The sequence below is a fragment of the Podarcis tiliguerta genome, assembly GCF_965153285.1.
Source record: "Podarcis tiliguerta genome assembly, chromosome: 1".
NCBI classification, from domain to species: Eukaryota; Metazoa; Chordata; class Lepidosauria; order Squamata; family Lacertidae; genus Podarcis; species Podarcis tiliguerta.
Window position 1 is genome coordinate 7,261,986 of NC_139534.1, and position 18,770 is coordinate 7,280,755.

The 18,770-nt window shown below is 47.0% G+C and overlaps 1 protein-coding gene across 13 annotated transcripts in view; it reads left to right on the forward strand.

Annotated features, from left to right (window-relative positions):
• Window positions 1-18,770, forward strand: part of CMKLR2 (chemerin chemokine-like receptor 2) — a 38,125-nt gene that overhangs the window by 5,883 nt on the left and 13,472 nt on the right. For 2 of the 13 annotated variants that reach the window (XM_083402528.1, XM_083402519.1), the window contains exons 1-3: window positions 3,369-3,553; window positions 10,149-10,287; window positions 14,606-14,704. The gene's annotated coding sequence lies outside the window, so the exon portion shown is untranslated. Of the gene's footprint in view, window positions 1-3,368; window positions 3,554-4,961; window positions 5,069-10,148; window positions 10,288-14,350; window positions 14,705-18,770 lie in introns of those variants that run through there. The other 11 variants (XM_083402518.1, XM_083402533.1, XM_083402529.1 and 8 more) reach the window with 8 other exon arrangements.

Here is an 18,770-nt window from a genome sequence, read left to right on the forward strand (position 1 = left end):
AAAAATAAATAAATAGCAATGATGTGAATAAAGTTTTGGAACATCCACAAGGTGTGGTTTCTTCAATAAAGGACAGCTGGCAGAAAGGAGGAGGGTTAGAGAACGAAAAATAAGCAACAGCAGTTGGAGTGCAGACCAATATTTTCCGAAATGTTACAAAAGCATACATCTTCTTTGATTTCATTTGTGCTGCCATAGATCTGATCTAAGGTAAAGGATGTTCCAGGACTTAAGGTGTTAGGGATGGTTCTCCCTTTCACTCTTTCCCTTCCTTCCTACTTTGACAGAAGATGCTGTTATTTGTATATCTGAGGTCCAGGATTCCAGCCCCAGCATCTCCAAGGAAAGAATCACAAATGGGGAAACTGGGGAAAGATTATTCTTGCAACCCTGAGGAGCTTCTACTAAGCCTACACCTTGTCTTAGACCTCCTCCTAGCTGATATGTTAAACCTGATATGTTAAACCACCTCAGACTGCAAGTGATGTTTCATTTAAATTATGGAAGGACAGGAAGCCTCCTGTGGCCCTCCAGAACTTTTTGGACTCTATCTCCCATCATTCATTACCTTTGGCTATGCTAGCTGGGGTTGATGGGAGTTGGAGCCCAACGTCAACTGAGAGGTTGCAGGTTCCTCATTCCTAATATAATGGAATGTTCCACAGTATTAAAAAATGTCCTATACAGCAGTACCTCGGGTTTAGTACTTAATTCGTTCTGGAGGTCCGTTCTTAACCTGAAACTGTTCTTAACCTAAAGACCACTTTAGCTAATGGGGCCTCCTGCTGCTGCCGCACCGCCAGAGCACAATTTCTGTTCTCATCCTGAAGCAAAGTTCTTAACCTGAAGCAGTATTTCTCGGTTAGCGGAGTCTGTAACCTGAAGTGTATGTAACCTGAAGCGTATGTAACCCGAGGTACCACTGTACAGAGAGAAGTAGCATACCATTTAAGGGTTCATCTCGCTAACCCTTGACCCTTGAAAGCTGCTTTCAAGAAAGAAAGAAAGAAAGAAAGAAAGAAAGAAAGACCAAACTGGTTTCTAGGTGCAACTGCATTTTAATTTTTTTTTTAATGGAGGAGCACATGGTTATGTGAAACAGTTTAAAGTGCTGCATGGCTGCCCCAGGTGCAGATTTTACTATACTGGTAAGACAAGCCATGTACTTCAGGATTTGTGACACAAAGGAACTGAAATTTGGGCCTGGGTATAGAGGTTGGGGGGACCTTTTGAAACTGATTGTGCTACTTGTTGCTTAGAAGAGAAAGCTGCCGTGACTGAGATGCTCCTTTGTTGAAAGCCGTGCCATGCCAGCTAAGTCGAGCCCATTCTTTGTCTCCAACTGTACATTGCCCACTCAAATACTACACAGGAGTGTGGCAGGGACAGAACTGTAACAAGCCTCCTGCGGCTACTAATGAAAGGGACATTGGCAGTCATTACATATACCAATGGCACACTCATCAATTATCTGTGTGGATCTTTATGTAACCAGAACAGCATCCTACGCACAAGAGGGAGGTAGCAGCGGGCTCAGGAGAACAATGAGGTTTGCAGAAGTACAAAATATACTATATCTGTGGGGAACCAAAGTCCCTGAGGAGCCCCAACCCTTCTCCCCAAAAAAGCACAATGAAGACAGAGCGTTTTCAGTGGCCCACTGACTGCTGAACAGGGGAAGCAGAAAACTGGGAAGGAAGAGAAAGGAATATCCAGAACAGGAGCAGTCCACCCTGCAACAATTTGTTGCAGCAGGCCCCACTTTATTCTGTAGCAAAACTCCAAGCTTCTGAACTGTGCACGCTGTTTACAATGTGGGGTGTAAACTGAAGACGCAGGTGGAATACAGTACTGCTTAAATCATGGGTAGGCAAACTAAGGCCCGGGGGTCGGATCCGGCCCCAATCGCCTTCTCAATTCAGCCCGCAGACGGTCCGGGAATCAGCGTGTTTTTACATGAGTAGAATGTGTGCTTTTATTTAAAATGCATCTCTGGGTTATTTATGGGGCATAGGAATTCATTCACCTTTTCCCCAAAATCTAGTCCGGCCCCCCACAAGGTCTGAGGGACAGTGGGCTGGCCCCCTGCTGAAAAAGTTTTCTGATCCCTGGCTTAAATGTTCTCTTTAAAGGCGAATCCCACTGGCTGAATTCCTGCTAGTGCGAGTGGGTTTAACAACCATCTTCCCTACAGTTGCTAGAGTGCAATTATCATCATTATTATTACATGAATTACTTCCCACGAGGCATCGCAAAGCCATTTACATTATAATCTAAGCCATTAATAACAATATAAAAGAACATCAGCACATACATACATAAAAGCAATTGAAATTCAAGTCAGATGCCTGCTAAAGCCTCAATTTCTCTGGGACAGGGGTGGGGAGCCATTTGCCCTCCAGATGTTGCTGTGAGCTGTGCTTTCTACTAGGGCTCACTGGCGTGTCATGTTGTATTCAAACATGACTAGCGAGCTTAGGGCTAATTAATGCATGAAGAGGTCATGACCACAGAACTGTATTCCTAGACTCAGCTAGGTCATGCCCCTCACCTGGAATGAAGAAAATTAAATTTCCTCCTTTGTTCATTCTCTTTCATTATATGAACTCACTGAGTGCCTGAATTAGCTTGCTACAAGCTCAGGCTGTGTGCTTTTCCACTATATTTTGTCTCCCATGCTTTCTACCTGTGTTCTTCTGGCTGCTGCATGGAATCACACATGAATCTGACCTTTGGCATTTGTAAGTAAAGCATTTAAACTTACTAATGGTGTGGTATGCTCATTGTGAGACAGGAAGCACTGTAAGCCGACTAGAATGGGGTAGTTAAAGGGTCTAACAGCCTATATTCCTCACACTTCACTGTGTTGCATGATTTTGTGTCTTTGAACTCTGCTAGGGGTTCTCTCTTGCTGGAGAGTGTGTTTACCCCATGCTAGGGAGCCAGCCAATTCTTTTATTAACTACAGATACAGATCTAGATTTACTATTTCCCCCAGCAACTGATTAGGCTGTCAACAACCTGGTTAATTTTAAGGCAAGATCCGTAGGCCAGTATCCTAAGGGCTTTCAAAATCTCAATCTAACATTAACTAAAAAGTTCACTTACGCTTGTACGTTGATCAAAAGTGACCATTTATTTACTTGGATCTTCTTCAGCGTTGGTCATAGATTAGTCAGTTTATCAGGCTTGAAAAGATTGAGTTGCATTAGTGGGATCAGACTTTGGGAGTGGACCCACAGCTTACTGACCCAAATTGCCTTTGTCAGCTGTTTTAGATTACTTGCCATTAGTCAGAGCCAAGGATGGTGTCACCTCGTTTATCCATGAATCAACTATTTAATGGGTACTTCAGCTGCTAATGCACATACATTTCTTTTAAAACTCAGAATGTACTAGCACCAGTTTTCCTGGTGAAGCTAGAAATTAATCAATTCTTAGCTGCAAGTGCATTAGTACTGTGTTTATTTTACAGCTTTTGGATCGAGTTATCAGAGCAGCAGGTCAGATTAATTTTCAGCTACAGACACCAAGAAGTCACCTGTTCTCCCAGGTAAGTGTTGGCTCGATTCCTTGTTCGATGGAACAGACTCTCAAACAAAAGTGTGTTAGTAAGGCTACAGTCCTCTAAATAATGACTTGGGAGGAAATCTCATTAAACTCTGAGTAAACTTGGATAGGAGCTATGCTTTAGTCCAGGGGTCCGCAATTTTTTTTAGCCACGGGCTGCCGGTCCACTGTCCCTCAGATCTTGTGGCAGGCAAGAGAAGTGGCACCGGGAGGGGGGGAGCTGGAAGAGGCGGCGAGGGGGGCAAATAGTCCTCCTTCCCTCCCCTCAGCCCCAGCCGCTGTGCTTACCTTCCCAGGGGCGGCTGCTGCCACTGCTTCTCATGGGTAGGCAGAGTGAGCTCATCCGCTCCGCTCTCTGGCCCACAGGAGCACCAGGGCAGCGGTGGTGGTGAAGGGAAGATGAGTAGCTCCAGAGATGGGCTGCTTAAAATGGCGCTCAGCCAGCTCAGCCCAGCCCCCTTCCTCCTCTAGGCAGGGCGGGGAGAAGCTGGGAGGAGGGAGGGAGGAGACGCCGCTGCGGGGTGTGTGTGGAGAAATGGAATGGCGCCAGAAAAAATGGCGCAGCCCGAATGAATCCCCATGCCGATCGATGGACAGTCCGCGGACTGGATTCTGAAGGCAATTGGGCCTGATTTGGACCCCGGGCCTTAGTTTGCCAACGCATGCTTTAGTCACTCCCAACTGAAATGTAGCCTCCCACTGCTATTCTATATCTGTCAACCTGTAAATAAGCCCTAGGTAAATTGAGCTGGACATGGGTGGCGCTGTGGTCTAAACCACTTAGCCTAGGGCTTGCCGATCAGAAGGTCGGTGGTTCGTATCCCCGCGACAGGGTGAGCTCCCGTTGCTCGGTCCCTGCTCCTGCCAACCTAGCAGTTCGAAAGCACGTCAAAGTGCAAGTAGATAAATAGGTACCGCTCCGGCAGGAAGGTAAACGGCGTTTCCGTGCGCTGCTCTGGTTCGCCAGAAGCGGCTTAGTCATGCTGGCCACATGACCCGGATGCTGTACGCCGGCTCCCTCAGCCAATAAAGCGAGATGAGCGCCGCAACCCCAGAGTCGGTCACGACTGGACCTAATGGTCAGGGGTCCCTTTACCTAAATGGAACTAGGATTGCAGCTTAAGTAGGTCACTGCTTGCACCATTCCTTCTCCCTCGTCTCTGTTGTGTCCTCCACTTTTAGCAGATTTAAGTTATTCCAAGGCATGGACTTGGTTTTTGTGTGCGTATATTGTCCTGTAAAATACTTTGTGTACTTACTGTATTAGAATAATGAAGATAACAGAGTTCTGTTTGTTAAAATATAACTTTGGTTAGGATTTTGAATGTATTATTCCTCGGATTAATTTGTCACTTTTTCATTGCCCTTGCTGTTTTGTTCAAAATTGGCAGCTCAGGAGTTATGCCAGTTGCAAACGGAGAGGTAGGGCTTAGGCTCAGTGGTGGAGCATCTGTTCCGTATGCAGAATATCTCTCATTCATTCTCTTGGTATCTCAAGGTAGGTCTGACCTTCCTGTGTTCCTATGAATTGAAGGCGCATTATCTGAAGTTACAAGGTCATATAGCTAAAAAGGGCACTGATTTTCCTTGGACGGCTGTTTCCCCATCTGTGTTCTTTCTCTCTCTCTCATTTTACTTCAGGATATTGTGAGGAAAATAACCTAACAACTGACGCCTCCAAAGTAATTTGCTTTTCAATAGACCTCACTACCCAGCTGTCCTGGGTCTATCATTTGCATGGAAATATACTTTTTCATTTCCTTGCCACCTGCTATTTCCTTTCTATTGTGTTTTCTTATTTTTTTAAAGACCTCTTCAATGTGGCTCAGGAATACAATGTATTTTTGGCACCCAAAACCCCCCTTTTTTGCATCAGAGGGTCAGAGATGCCATGACAAAACCCTTGTCTAAAAGTTGAAGGCTGTGTACACACCATACCTTTGAGCATCACGGTGGTACCTCGGGTTACATACGCTTCGGGTTACATACGCTTCAGGTTACATACGCTTCAGGTTACAGACTCCGCTAACCCAGAAATAGTACCTCGGGTTAAGAACTTTGCTTCAGGATGAGAACAGAAATCGCGGCGAGGCAGCGGGAGGTCTCACTGGCTAAAGTGGTGCTTCAGGTTAAGAACAGTTTCAGGTTAAGAACGGACCTCCAGAACGAATTAAGTACATAACCAGAGATACCACTGTATTCACAGCTCATTCCTTCCCTCAAATGATTATGGGCACTGTACTTTGTGAGAGGTAAACTTTAAAGGCATAGCATATAAACATGACATTTTATTCTGGAATCAATGGAAACTGCGTGATTATTTTATTCTACACAATGCACACACAGTGGTGTAGTGGTTAAGAGCGGTAGTCTCGTAATCTGGGGAACCGGGTTCGCGTCTCTGCTCCTCCACATGCAGCTGCTGGGTGGCCTTGGGCTAGTCACACTTCTCTGAAGTCTCTCAACCCCACTCACCTCGCAGAGTGTTTGTTGTGGGGGAGGAAGGGAAAGGAGATTGTTTTGAGATTCCTTAGGGTAGTGATAAAGCGGGATATCAAATCCAAACCCTTCTTCTTCTTCTCTTGCATCATTTTTGCCCCAGAAAAGCACTTACTGACTTGAGAATCCGATCGTAAAAGTTCGTTGCAGATGGATTCTGCATTTCTTTGCAGTCTGTCCAATGGAAAATGCTTATAGGCGGTCCCAGCAACGGATGGGGTGTAGCCACACCTGCCAATAGCCTTGTAGGTAGGCGCACACCAAGCTCGCAAAACATAACCACGACTTCTTTCATATTATCTGGGGCGTGTGAAGGGTGGAAACGGTGTAGATAGGAGGTATATCAAGTAACCATACAGGTCCTTGTGGACAGCAAGACCTAGATTGAAAGCAGCATGCTGAGGACGGGTATGAATGGTTCCAGATTGAGAATAAACGACATTTTTGTGCTACAAATGAGTCAGGGAGAGATCAGGTAGGATTACTGTTGTTGTTCTTTAGGGTGGAAGCTGTTTGCTGGGCAAAGAGCCATTCTGTTGTAAGAACACGCAGACTCTCAAGCTACGCCGGAAGTAGACCTGAGCATGGGGAAAATACTGATCTCAGCTAATTCTGCGGGATGCTTTTATGGAGCAAAATGCCAGATAAGAGCTTTGACTACTGGGTGCTATAATCCCCTTTGTTTCCAATGTTCAGGCTGTGAGTTTTGCTCCACATATAAGCAAAATGGCACCACCCATGAAGGAGAGGGTAGTAGGCTTGGGGAGATTTGGAAGTCTGCAAAAATCTTTTTTTGGGGGGTGCGGGGTGGGGGCTTAAAGCGGGAATGGGGGCAAAACAGCAAAGGACTGAGCATGCTCAGTGGCCAGGGAATCCAGAACGAGAAGCCCTCCATGTTGCAGCATTTTGTTTTGGGACTCGTGCAGATCTTTGCATTGTGGTTTATTCAACTCAGTACATAACATTGCTGCCCTGGCATTTTGTGCAAGGAGGCAAGGCAGAACTGGGCAGCTTCCGCTTTGCTTTGCCTCAGAGGATTCCTGCCAGCAATAATCTAGCAAATGTGCAATTTTATTTACTGTATTTTTCGCACCATAAGACGCACCTAGTTTTTAGAGGGGGAATGCAAGAAAAAAAAATTCCTTAAAGGGAGCGCTGAGCAGACCCTTTATGCATCCCAGGCTTTGCTCAGCGCTCCCTTTCACGAGCCGCGTGGAGCATGTGTGCAGTTTTGGGGGGCTTTTCCCCAAGGAGGGAGAAGGGCAGCCTGTCACTGATGGGCTGCCCTTCTCCCTCCTCGGGGAAAAGCCCCCAAGAGCCGCACACACACTCCGCACGGCTCTTTAAAGGGAGCGCGGATCTTGGGGGCTTTTCCGAGAGGTGGGGGAAGGGACAGAGGGGCTAAGCCAGAAGTTAGAATAGCAAGAGGGAGCGCTGCGCAGCGATCCCTCTCGCTGTTTTGGCTTCTGGGATAGCCACCCAGCCTGCATTCACTCCATAAGACGCACACACATTTCCCCTTACTTTTTAGGAAGGAAAAGGTGTGTCTTATAGAGTGAAAAATACGGTACGTATCAATGAGCATCCTGCCATTCTTCCATGAAACTCAAGGTGTTTGTGGACAGGGATCCTCAGATCTGACCAGACCTGCTTAGTGTTACCAAGATTGCTTCGTCCTGTGGCTTCGGGCAACAAAGATTCCAATTGTTCTTTCCTCAAACTAGTCATTTATTTGTTCCAGAATATTTTTAGCCTGCCCTGCATTCAAAATCTCAGAGTGGGTTACAGTATGTAAAACAACAACAATACTCCCAGTGAAATGAATAAGAGCAGGTGAAAATTATAATTTTAAAATTACAGCACAAAACGTAGGAGTGCACTTGCATCCCAGAAGAACCCAGGGCAAAATCATAGCTCTTATCTTAGCCTGGTACTGAAATGTCACAAGGGCGAGTGCCTGGTGTATTTCCAGGGAGAGGGTGTTCTGGGGGGCAGATTTCAAATTGTGAGTGAGCGCTGAGGGCACCAGCCACAAAATTACTGCCCAGGGGTGGGGGTGGCATGACATAACACAGGAAGAATATAGTCATTGCTGATTTTCCACTTTCTGCCCCTGGACAACCTCACACTTGCCAAGAGACCCAGGTGGAATCTTCACACATATAAAAAAATGCTGTGAAAATGCTTTTTTTAAAAAAAAAGTTTTGAAAAATACACTGAAATTTCCATAGCTCACTGTCGCCATCTAGTGTTGCATTTGTATATTGCACTTTACAACACACCTAAAACATTTTATTTGCAGCTGTATAGCTGAGTCTCCAGTGTGGTATAGCGGTTAGAGTGCTGGGCTAGGACCTGGGAGACCAAGGTTCAAATCTTCACTCAGCCACAAACCTTGCTGGATGACCAATGGACCAGTCATTGCCACTCAGCTTAACTTACCTGACAGGGATGTTGTGAAGAGAGGGAGACTCACGTAGGCCACCTTGAACTCCTTGGAGCAAAAGGCGAGACATAAATACAATGACTAAATAAATAAATAGGAAGGCAGCGGTGTCTTGCTGGTCCCGATGGCAAAGATAAATCTGTTAAAGGCACAAGAGTCTTGTTTTCCCCAATGCCACTCCTAAACCAAAGTGCCTGCTTACCTGGGAGTGAGCCCCATTAAGAACAAAGAGACTTACTTCTGAAATAGATAAGTATAAGTTATCTATACAGTGAGTACTTGATGAGGGCCTGGGCATCAGCACCTGCACAACAGGGGACATAACTAAGACGTTTTGCAAATGTTCCCCATTTCCCCATCTGGAGAGGGGATTCTTAAACATCAACCTACAACTACTGTACAGTAGTAGTATTTGCAGAAAATACAGTGGTACCTCGGGTTAAGTACATAATTCGTTCCAGAGGTTCGTTCTTAACCTGAAACTGTTCTTAACCTGAAGCACCACTTTAGCTAATGGGGCCTCCTGCTGCCGCCGGAGCACGATTTCTGTTCTCATCCTGAAGCAAAGTTCTTAACCTGAAGCACTAATTCTGGGTTAGCAGAGTCTGTAACCTGAAGCGTATGTAACCCAAGGGAGTATCTAGTCACAGATGAATCTACCATAGGGGAGATGGAGCCCAGTTGCTAGGAAGAAACAGAAGGGCAAACTATGGAGACTAGCAGGAAAAGTCAGGGGGTAAGAGAAGAGTTTTGGGACCCCTGGGATCCCTATTGCATGCTGTCCAAACAACTCACTTGTCAGTCATAACTTGGTGCTGACCTTTAAAGCCCTAAACTGCCTTGGTCCAGTATATCTGAAGGAGCGTCTCCACCCCCATCGTTCTGCCTGGACACTGAGGTCCAGCGCCGAGGGCCTTCTGGTGGTTCCCTCATTGCGAGAAGCCAAGTTACAGGGAACCAGGCAGAGGGCCTTCTCGGTAGTGGCACCCACCCTGTGGAACGCCCTCCCATCAGATGTCAAAGCGATAAACAACTACCTGACATTCAGAAGACATCTGAAGGCAGCCCTGTTCAGGGAGGTTTTTAATATGTGACATTTTAGTGTATTTTTCATCTTTGTTGGAAGCCGCCCAGAGTGGCTGGGGAAACCCAGCCACATGGGCAGGGTACAAATAATAAATTATTATTATTATTATTATTATTATTATTATTAAACTCTGATTTCACTCACTGGCTAAACACCCCAACAGGTGTGAACAGCCAGGGTTGGCTCATTTCTCTTAGATTGCTTCAAAGGGTGCCCGCACAGTTTGCTTTGTAACTTTCTTTCTAGGAGGCCAAGAGCCTTACATTTTATTTTAAATGAAAGGTTAAGACCCTGGGACACCTGCAAAGGCCTTCACAGGTGCCATGACACCCACAGTGCCAGGTTGGCAACCCCCGAATTAAGAGAGCAAGCCGTCAAAATGCAGCCTGGCTCTGTGCGCAGGTTTAGGAACAGCTGCGATGCTATAATAATTTACACCATCTGAACAAGTCTCTTGGGAGCTATTTTGGCCTGTCCATAATTGATGGTGTTCTATAGCATTCCAACACCCACCCTAACCCCACCCACATGCCTCCTATGCCACAGTAGAAAGAAGAGTTTCCTCCAGAAAGACCAATCTTGGTGGACTAGAAACAGCTGTTCCTTTGCTGTTCAAGCAGCTGCTTCTGGACCTGCCAAAGACCTATAAAAATTTGCCCTGCCGTGACCTCAGCGCTGCAAGCAGGTATGTTTGCACTACTTTGCTGATGCTGCGTGCCTTAGCTGAAACCCAGGAGACAGCATCTGGGCTGCCTTTTAGAACTGAGATTGTTTCTGTTCATAGTCCCTTCAAACACAGGGCAAGACAAATGACTGTGAGCTTGCCATATGGAAGTCACTACTGACACCAACGGAGCCAGTACTGGGTAGTCCTGGAAGTATTCCTGTGGTTCTCTAACTGGGATCCTACCAGCTATGATGGGGTGCCTCTGTGGGTCCCCAATGGCTAGTGGGGGTTAATCCCTCAAATTCCTGGGATTGCTAAATTGCAAAATCCTAAAAAAAAGCTCAACAGCTTTGGTCGGCCCTCACGGATGTTCACATCATCTTTGAAAAACGTTTGAGCACCCCTGCTTTATATAGTTCATTGAAAGATGCTACTTGATAACAGGACCGAAAGCCTAATGGGTTTCCTCAAGTCTATTTCAGTGCCTTTAAGCAGGCAGTGGGACGCGGTGGCGCTGTGGGTTAAACCACAGAGCCTAGGGCTTGCCAATCAGAAGGTCGGCGGTTCGAATCACAGCAATGGGGTGAGCTCCCGTTGCTCGGTTCCAGCTCCTGCCAACCTAGCAGTTCGAAAGCACATCAGTGCAAGTAGATAAATAGGTACCGCTCCAGCGGGAAGGTAAACGGTGTTTCCGTGCGCTGCTCTGGTTCGCCAGAAGTGGCTTCGTCATGCCGGCCACATGACCTGGAAGCTGGACGCCGGCCCCCTTGGCCAATAAAGCGAGATGAGAGCCGCAACCCCAGAGTCAGTCACGACTGGACCTAATGGTCAGGGGTCCCTTTACCTTTAAGCAGGCAGTAGCCAAAGTATAATTTCAAAGCAGACATCTTCTATAGGAGCCAACTCCAGGGGGCCGTGGAGGCTTGGGCACCCAGAATAATATAATTGTGGGGATGGGGGCACCCACAAAGTCAATGAGCGCAGCCGGCAGGCAGAGGCAGCCAGCCAGCCTCTGCGATGCTGCCTCCGAGAAAGTCAGCTCTGTCCCCAGCCAGCCAGCGAGGCACCCTTTTCAGGGGGGGGGGGCGCCCTCAGACGTGGAGGCAGAATCTCTCTGCCTCCGAGCCCCTGCCTGCAGAAAAGGGTGCCTCGCTGGCTGCAGAGTTGGGGAAGAAGGGGAGCTACCGCAGCAACGCAGGCATCCGACACCACACGCGCACACCTGCACATTGAATGTGTGACACCGCGCTCACTACGTGCAAGCGTGTGCATGTGATGTTGCACATCTGTATTATGGTGACAGGCACCCACAATCCTGAGATGGCACCCCTGTTCTGGGAGATTCAACAACTTTGGCTAATTATTCATTCTGAATTACTTGTGAGGAGGTGCATCAAGCAAATGCTATTTCACACTTGGCCGTTCCTTATGGCAAAAGGTCTGTATTATTTGGGGACGGAGGAGCAGGTTTGTTGCACAAAAGTTCCAAGTCTGCTTTAGTTGTGCAACCTGAATTTGCTGGCCTGTGATTGCATCACACCCGAAAACAGTGACCTTCTGGAAATGCTCCTCTTCTGAATATGTGAAGCGATGTGTGGGCAGCTTCCTGATACATTTGGTGAAACACAACTTTGACTATGAAAGCTATCAGAACGAAAGTATTTCGTTAGGAGAGCACAGATCCGTCTTCCGTTTCAAGGATGCCCTCTGGTTTCAGGGAAACTATCAAGGAGCATTCCTTTCATTTGGAAGAACTGCATATGTAGGTGAGCAAGTTGTGGAGGATATTCCTTTGCAAAGAGATATTTTGGAAGATCCAGAGGCCGACAACATCTGGAGAGCCCCGACTACAGCCAAGTATGCCAAGGCAGGTGCTCCTGGTCAGGAAGGGAGCCGGGCTCTGAGTTAGCAACTCCCTTTGAAGAACTGGATTCTTCTGCTCCTGGACTCGGTTTTGCACTTGGATGACCGGGTGGCAGCTGTGGCCAGGAGCCCGATGGAGATACTAAATGCAACTGCAAGGATGTGTTGGTGGCTACCTCCCTGTTTGCTTCTGGGCAAATGGATGATCTCTTTGAAAACTGTTATGTACTGAGTTGAATAGGATCCAAAATGCAGCAGTCTGATTGGCCCTAGAACAATAGGATTCAGAACGCAGCAGTCTGATTGGTCCTAGAACAATAGGATCCAAAATGCAGCAGTCTGATTGGCCCTAGAACAATGCAGCAGTATGATTGGTCTGCAGGAGCCACCCAATCCAGCTCCAGATGGAAGTGAATCCACAACCTGATTGGCCTACAGGAGAATTCCAGAATTAGCCAATCACGTACAGCCCATTGTGTAAATAATGTATATAAAGCAGATACTTTGGGGAAGCTTTCATTCCTCCTCACCACTATGAGCTGAATAAAGAGCATGAAATCCACTCTCAACTCTGAGTATATTTCACTTCTATAAAGTGTTGATGACTACCTTTCAGACTCTAAATGGCTCAAGTCCAGGATAGATTGGTGAATGCCTCCTCCGATACTATGCTGTCCATTCCCTAAGATCACAATGAGAAGTCCTTCTCTGTGTCCCATCAAGGATTGAAGCATTCTTGGGTTGGAAGACAGAGGTTGCCCCAGATTATGGGACACTTTACACTGTGAAGTTGGGGTGGCTCACTTTCTCCTTGATTATTATTTTTTGCCCGTGGATGAAGCCTGGTTTGTTTTTGCAACTGGGCAACTATATTTTTATTTTTTGCTTTAATCGCCGATTCTCTTTCTTCGGTTGGTAAACGACAACGGTTTTTAATGTTTGAAGAGGGTTTTTTGTGTGTTAGTATTTTGTTGGAAGCTGTCCGGAGTGGCTGGGGAAATCCAGTCAGATGGGCATCATATAAATAATAAAATTACTATTATTGTGCAAAAAAAGAGTGATCATGTTGGGCTAAAGCAGTTACAGTGGTACCTCTGGTTACGTACTTAATTCGATCCGGAGGTCTGTTCTTAACCTGAAACTGTTCTTAACCTGAAGCACCACTTTAGCTAATGGGGCCTCCCGCTGCCGCCACACCGCCACCACGTGATTTCTGTTCTCATCCTGAAGCAAAGTACCAGAGGTACTATTTCTGGGTTAGCGGAGTCTGTAACCTGAAGCGTATGTAACCTTGAAGCGTATGTAACCTGAGGTAGCACTGTACTTTGGGAGCAGGGCTGGGCATAATAGCCCTCACAAATGGAAGATGATCTAGGGCATGGGTAGGCAAACTAAGGCCCGGAAGCCAGATCCGGCCCAATCGCCTTCTAAATCTGGCCCGCGGACGGTCTTGGAATCAGCATGTTTTGACATGAGTAGAATGTGTGCTTTTATTTAAAATGCATCTGGGTTATTTGTGGGGCCTGCCTGGTGTTTTGACATGAGTAGAATGTGTGCTTTTATTTAAAATGCATCTCTGGGTTATTTGTGGGGCATAGAAATTTGTTCAATTCCCCCCCTCAAAAAAAAAAAAACAGTCTGGCTCCCCACAAGGTCTGAGGGACAGTGGACTGGGCCCCAGCTGATAAAGTTTGCTCACCCCTGATCTAGGGGCATACATGTCGGATTGCAAATACAGTGGTACCTCGGGTTACATACGCTTCAGGTTACATACGCTTCAGGTTACAGACTCCGCTAACCCAGAAATAGTACCTCGGGTTAAGAACTTTGCCTCAGGATGAGAACAGAAATTGTGCTTCAGTGGCGCAGCAGCAGTAGGAGGCCCCATTAGCTAAAGTGGTGCTTCAGGTTAAGAACAGTTTCAGGTTAAGAACGGACCTCCGGAACGAATTAAGTACTTAACTCGAGGTACCACTGTAGAGGTTCATACGATGAAATGTTATTCCACTGCATGTAGAAAAGAGGCTTATTAACAGAAAGCTATGCTTGATCCTTTCTCCCTGGCTTTCGGTGTTCAGACGGTTGCTCACATCTGCAACGTGAAGGGACACATAAGCCTTAGTGCTTATTACCTTTGGACAGCAATAGGGGGCACAGCCACTGAACCTTACTGAATGTCATATGTTTTGTTAGGCTTCTATATTGCTGGACTGGGGGGTGGGAGGGGACAAACTTCTCCGGTTCCTTCCCATACCTCTTGGGAGACCTCTACCTCCCAGCCCTAATTATGTAAAAGGATGCAACGTTGAATAGTCTGCCTGCCTCGCGGTTTCCTCTTCCACACCAGCGCTGACCCACACTCATCCTTGGGGCTGGGATTTGCTTGCACAGCTTTGCAAATTGCTAAGCAAGTGTTTCCATCCATCTTCCCTGCCGCCGCAGATTATTTCCCCTCTCTCCCTTCTGTCTCCAGTATCATCTGAAAGAAGAAAGTGGTAGGAAAGCACTCCTGCTGAGCCGAATCCAAAATTTCCATTTCCTTTTGGACTCGGGGGTGACCTCCAAGTGTAAGGTAGGGCTTTTGCTCAACACAATTAAACTGCTCTAAGTGTGCTCTCATGTCCCCCTTCTTCCTGCTCCTTTTCACCCTATTGCTTTGTCTTCTGTTCTCATGCTCACACTTTCTTCTCTTTTGGGCAAGAGAGTTTTGTAAGGTCCAGTCAACACATGCTATAATAATTTTAATAATAATAAAATTTTATTTATACCCCGCCCTTCCCGGCTCAGAAGGGACGCGGGTGGCGCTGTGGGTTCAACCACAGAGCCTAGAACTTGCTGATCAGAAGGTCGGCGGTTCGAATCCCCATGACGGGGTGAGCTCCCATTGCTCAGTCCCTGCTCCTGCCAACCTAGCAGTTCGAAAGCACCTCAAAGTGCAAGTAGATAAATAGGTACCGCTCCGGCAGGAAGGTAAACGGCATTTCTGTGTGCTGCTCTGGTTTGCCAGAAGCAGCTCAGTCATGCTGGCCACGTGACCCGGAAGCTGTACGCCAGCTCCCTCGAGATGAGCGCCGCAACCCCAGAGTCGGTCACGACTGGACCTAATGGTCAGGGGTCCCTTTACCTCTTACCTTCCCGGCTCAGGGCGGCTAACAGCAAATATAAAACATTGATTAAGATGCGACTTAAAAACCGCATAAAACAGCATAAAATACAATATAAAATGCAGCATCAATAGCAATAAAATTCAAAAATTCAGGGGTCATTTGGGGTGGGGGGAGGAAAAAACCCCAAAAAGCTACTTCAGATGGTTTACTGAGCATTCATCCTGATTTGTCAGCAGGGGAAGGAGATAATGTTGGAAGTTTAATAAGCAGTCATTCTGAAAAAGTTGAGGGAGGTTAGATGACGCTGCGTCAGAGCAAATCCCATTTCCACTGAATATTCCCTGCCCCTTTATTGCAAAAGCTCTGATCTTTTGGGGGCAGCTTTCTTGTGCAAGACCTCCAAATCCGCTTTAATATAGGGGAAGCCTGGATGTGCTGTGAATCAGGAAGCAAGGCAACACAGCATTTCTCCTCTCCCTCCCCATCTTCCTTTTACCTATTGTCCTCGTTTGCCTGTCATAACAAACAATCCAATTGTACTGCAGGTCAGGTAGCCGAGGAAACAGGAAACAGAAGCCACAGCTGCCTTGTCTTCAATTTTAGCGTTGGGTAAAGCTATGTTTTCCCCAGTAGTGATGCTTTTGAATTATGGTGCTGGAGGAGACTCTTGAGAGTCCCATGGACTGCAAGAAGATCAAACCTCTCCATTCAGAAGGAAATCGGCCCTGAGTGCTCACTGGAAGGACAGATCCTGAAGCTGAGGCTCCAATACTTTGGCCACCTCATGAGAAGGGAAGACTCCCTGGAAAAGACCCTGATGTTGGGAAAGATGGAGGGCACAAGGAGAAGGAGACGACCGAGGACGAGATGGTTGGATAGTGTTCTCGAAGCTACCAGCATGAGTCTGACCAAACTACGGGAGGCAGTGGAAGACAGGTGCCTGGCGTGCTCTGGTCCAGGGGGTCACAAAGAGTCGGACACAACTAAATGACTAAACAACAACAACATCAAGGAGGGTGGGATTTCTGGAAATCAGTTTGCAAAACTTTGGCGATAATCACACTGACTCTAATCCTTGCACGTCACCCGTTTAAGAGACCCGGTGGATCAGGCAGCCAAAGGCCCATCTGCTCCACTGACCAACCAGACCAGGTGGACAGCTCAGTTGGTTAGAGCAGGCTTCCTCAACCTCGGCCCTCCAGATGTTTCTGGCCTACAACTCCCATGATCCCTAGCTAGCAGGACCAGTAGTCAGGGATGATTGGAATTGTAGTCTCAAAACACCTGGAGGGCCGAGGTTGAGGAAGCCTGGGTTAGAGCGTGGTGCTGACAACACCAAGGTTGCAGGTTTGATCCCCTTAAGGCAGTGTTCCCCAACCTTGGGTCTCCAGCTGTTTTTGGACTACAACTCCCATCATCCCTCACTACCAAGACCACTGGTCAGGGATGATGGGAATTGTAGTCCGAAAACAGCTGGAGACCCAAGGTTGGGGAACACTGCCTTAAGGGACAGCTGCATATTCCTGCATTGTAGCGGCTGGACTTGATGATCCAACTCTTTGATTCTAAGGGACTTCTATGGGAAGGCCGCACAAGCAGGACATGAGGGCAATCACACTCTTCTACGCAACCGGTGTCCTGAACTGTGCCCGATATGGGAAGCCATCTTCACTAGTAGCCAATGAAAGCCTTATCTTCCACAAATTTGCCTAACCCCCCTTTATGGTGTTCACCATTACAACTCATGGTGCCAAATCCCATTGTTCATTTAAAAACAAACAAATGCAATACTTGACTTGGTTTCGTCGTTGTTGGTTTTTATATAAGGAAGGAATGCTTGTTTCCTTAAAAAAAAAAAAAAAAAAATCCTTCCATGGAAGAGTAATGAAATCCCCTCTATACAAGATTGGATCCAAAAGCTAACAGAATATGCCGAATTAGATGGTCTATCAGAAAAAATAAAGAAAAAATAAAGTGGAAGAGACTCGAGTGCTAAAATCCACGGGTTAGGGGGCGCAAATTACTTGCCTTGCCCCGGGTGCTGACAACCCACGCTATGCCACTGCCTGTGTGTAATTTGGTATTTGTGTTTTTTCTTTTTTCTTGTTCTATCAATAATTTTTTTTTAAAAAAAAACTTCCCTAGAAAGCACCCCTTTCAGAGGGGTCCAAACTTTTTTCAAAGAGGGCCAGATTTGATGAAGTGAACATGCGTGAGGGCCGACTAAAGGGCCGGCCAAAGTTGAGCTTTTTATTGGATTGAAGTTGTTCCAATCCAATCAAGTTGTTGAGCTTTTTTCCGGATTTTACCCCAGGAAATAAACTGCCACAGGGGCCATCTGGCGGGCCGGATTAGGCCTCCGAAATGGACTTTGGACATGCCTGCTTTCACCAGAGCTTCAGTTTTTGTAGCCTAAAGTAAAAGGATTTGCAAGGGAATTGTGCTCATGTCGAAGAACCAAAAGCCCTTGGCTTCAATATTCTGAATATTTCCCTTCCCACAGAGACCGTTTCGCTGTCCCTGAACTCACCCTGGCTTCCCCACCCAACCTCTGGCTGCCAGCCAAGAACCTTCTTCCAACTCCGGCCTCTCCCACTGCCAGGACATTTTTTGGCGCCATCATCGATGGCATAATGTTGGCTTGGATAACCTCTTCCCTTCCCTCTGTCACTTAAATCAAGACACCCAACTGGCACGCCTTACCCCACATGACGCACGTGCTCCACTGTGGGCCCGATCCACTGGGAAGCTCACTCAGGGAAGCAAATCGGATTTCCTTGCCCAGCTTCTCTGGGCTGCACACACCCTGGACATTTGAAGCACATGGGTTCTGCCGAAACAATCCCGGAAACTGTAGTTTAAGGGTGCTGGGAACAGAAGCTCTGTGAGGGGTGAACTACAGCTCCCATAATTATTGGGTGGAAGTGGATGTGACCAAAATCAGTGTGAAGGGTCAGTGCATGGGGTACTTTAAATACCGTATTTTTTGCTCTATAAGACTCACTTTTTCCCTCCTAAAAAGTAAGGGGAAATGTGTGTGCATCTTATGGAGTGAATGCAGGCTGCTCAGCTATCCCAGAAGCCAGAACAGCAAGAGGGATCGCTGCTTTCACTGTGCAGTGATCCCTCTTGCTGTTCTGGCTTCTGAGATTCAGAATATTTTTTTTCTTGTTTTCCTCCTCCAAAAACTAGGTGCGTCTTGTGGTCTGGTGCGTCTTATAGAGTGAAAAATACGGTATATGGTGTGTACACAGCCGAGGTTTGTGCAGCACATCCTCACATCTGCAGCTATTAACCCTGGGAGACCTAGATTCTACCTCCACGGTTCGAGGCAAATAAGTCATAGAGTCATAGAACTGTAGAGTTGGAAGGGACCCTGAGGATCATCTAGTCCAACCCCCTGCAATGCAGGAATATGCAGCTGCCCCATACAGGGATTGAACCTGCAACCTTTGCATTATCAGCACCACGCTCAAACCAGCTGAGCTATCCCTGAATGCCAGCTGCTGGGGACTGCAGGGAGATGGGGGG